Genomic DNA, 2,500 nt, shown 5'->3' with positions numbered 1-2,500 from the left:
CCGTGAGACCGTCAGACACTCTCTCTCTCTCTCTCTCTCTCTCTCTCTCTCTCTGACATCAACAGCCCCGGGGACTGTTTTGTTGTTTGCACTCACTTGCAGCGCGAGAGAAACAGAGAGAGAGAGAGAGAGAGAGAGAGAGAGAGAGAGAGATCAAGGGCGTGAGAGTGAAAGAAAAGGCATAGAGAAAAGACAACAGTCTGCAAAGGAGCCGAGCGGAGGAGTGACGATGCGTTTCTGGGATAAAGAGAGGACAAAACACACAGAGAGAGAGAGAGAGAGAGAGAGAGAGAGAGAGAGAGAGAGAGCGATAGAGAGCGATAGAGAGAGACAGAGAGAGAGAGAGAGCCAACACTCCCGCCCGCCCTGCCACTTAAAGGGGAATTATTCTACCCCACCATTAGATAAAGGGCTTATCGCTCCACAAAATTACCACCTCCGCTGAGCCCCCCCCCAGCCTGTTTTAAAGGGGCGGCGCTCGGTCATCGAGTCAAAGGATCAACTTGGGGGTTTTCGCATGGCGGGGGGAGGAGGTTGAAGACGCCGCCCCCTTTCCCCTCCTCGCAATCTCTTAAACCCCGCCCAGCCACCCACCCCCAAAACGTCTCTCAGGACGTCCAGAGATGATGGAACACAAAAGAGGCACTGTTTCCTCTCCTCCTCTCCCTTCAATAGACTCATCTACCTCCACGCACACGCACACGCACACGCACACACACACACACACACGCGCACACGCACACGCACACACACACACGCGCACACACACACACGCACACACGCAGTGGCGTGCACAGACATTTAGAGGGGCAGGTGCTCAAGTTAAAAAAAGGGCACCTTGTGCAGCGCGTGGAACCGGCCGGTTGCCTTAATCTATTTTGGGCGGGAACCCCTTTTGGTGTTAGCATTATGTTATGCTTTAGCTATTGAAAAATAGCAGATCTACAAGCTCATAGCGCGCCACCGAGTGGCGCGCTACGAGCTTGTAGGTCCTGCTTGTAGGTCTGCTTTTTTTTCCAAAAGGGCACATTGCCAAAAGGGCAGGGGGTGCTCTAGCACCCCCTAGTGTCTATCTGTGCACGCCCCTGCACACACGCACACACACAAAAGTAACGTAATACATTTACTCAAGTACTGCACTTGGTCTTAAACCCTCTGGTACACTGACCTGACTTGGCTCTGTGTGCTACAGTACCCAGACCACTTCCGTAAAAAATAAAGTCAATTTGAGGTGCTTTTACTTTCCTTTAGTATGCAAATGTGTCAGTACTACATCTTCTACTCCACTACATCTCAGAGGAAAATACTGTGCCCTCCCGGGGGCCCCCAGGCCATGGTGCTGGGTCCTGTGTGGTGGTGGTGGGGGTCCCTGGGGCCCCCCCGGCCAAGGTGCTAGGGCCTGTGTGGTGGTGGTGGGGGTCCCTGGGGCCCCCCCGGCCAAGGTGCTAGGGCCTGTGTGGTGGTGGTGGGGGGTCCCTGGGGCCCCCCGGCCAAGGTGCTAGGGCCTGTGTGGTGGGGTCCCGGGGGCCCCCCAGCCATGGTGCTAGGGCCTGTGTGGTGGGGTCCCGGGGGCCCCCCCAGCCAAGGTGCTAGGTCCTGTGTGGTGGGGTCCCGGGGGCCCCCCAGCCATGGTGCTAGGTCCTGTGTGGTGGTGGTGGGGTCCCGGGGGCCCCCCAGCCATGGGTGCTAGGTCCTGTGTGGTGGTGGTGGGGGTCCCTGGGCCCCCCAGCCAAGGGTGCTAGGGCCTGTGTGGTGGTGGTGGGGGTCCCGGGGCCCCCCAGCCAAGGTGCTAGGTCCTGTGTGGTGTGGTCCCTGGGGCCCCCAGGCCAAGGTGCTAGGTCCTGTGTGGTGGTGGTGGGGGTCCCTGGGGCCCCCCGGCCAAGGTGCTAGGTCCTGTGTGGTGGTGGTGGGGGTCCCGGGGCCCCCCAGCCATGCTGCTAGGGCCTGTATTGACATTGTGGTGCTCAGCTGCAGCATCCTGCATGCTCAGCCACAGTAGAAGGCCAGGAAATGCAGCGGTCTGCAGGGACCGAACGGCTGCTTCAGTAGCCACGCTGCCACGGGGGTCCACGGAGCTTCCAGATTGTGTGTGTGTGTGTGTGTGTGTGTGTGTGTGTGTGTGGTGTGTGTGTCAGAAAGCCCCGGGGACACATGACAAATGACATGGACTGCCTCCCTGACAGTTGTTCAATGCTCTTTCCAATGATAATGCAACCCACCCGCCTGCTCCCAGTTTACCCCCCCAACCCACCCGCGCACGCACGCACGCACGCACGCACGCACGCACGCACGCACGCACGCACGCACGCACGCACGCACGCACGCACGCACGCACGCACGCACGCCTCGAGAGGAAGCGAAGAAAGAAAAAAGAAAGTGTGTGTTCCATCTCGACCGCCGCCACCAAAGCGAGACCACTTTCTAAAATGAGAAGGGAATGGGAGGGAGCAGACATGGGAAGGAAGGAAGACCGCCATGTTCTGAGGGACCGTTTCAAACT

At 58.7% G+C, this 2,500-nt stretch overlaps 1 protein-coding gene across 1 annotated transcript in view; it reads right to left on the bottom strand.

The window, feature by feature from the left end:
- The window catches only part of LOC306915114 (uncharacterized protein), a 138,140-nt gene that overhangs the window by 18,673 nt on the left and 116,967 nt on the right, over window positions 1–2,500 (bottom strand). The gene's annotated exons all lie outside the window — the stretch shown is intronic.

The sequence above is a fragment of the Electrona antarctica genome (genome assembly GCF_951216825.1).
Source record: "Electrona antarctica genome assembly, chromosome: 22".
Lineage (NCBI taxonomy): Eukaryota > Metazoa > Chordata > Actinopteri > Myctophiformes > Myctophidae > Electrona > Electrona antarctica.
The sequence above is the reverse complement of the archived record's forward strand: the minus strand, read 5'-3'. Positions and strand labels throughout refer to the sequence as shown.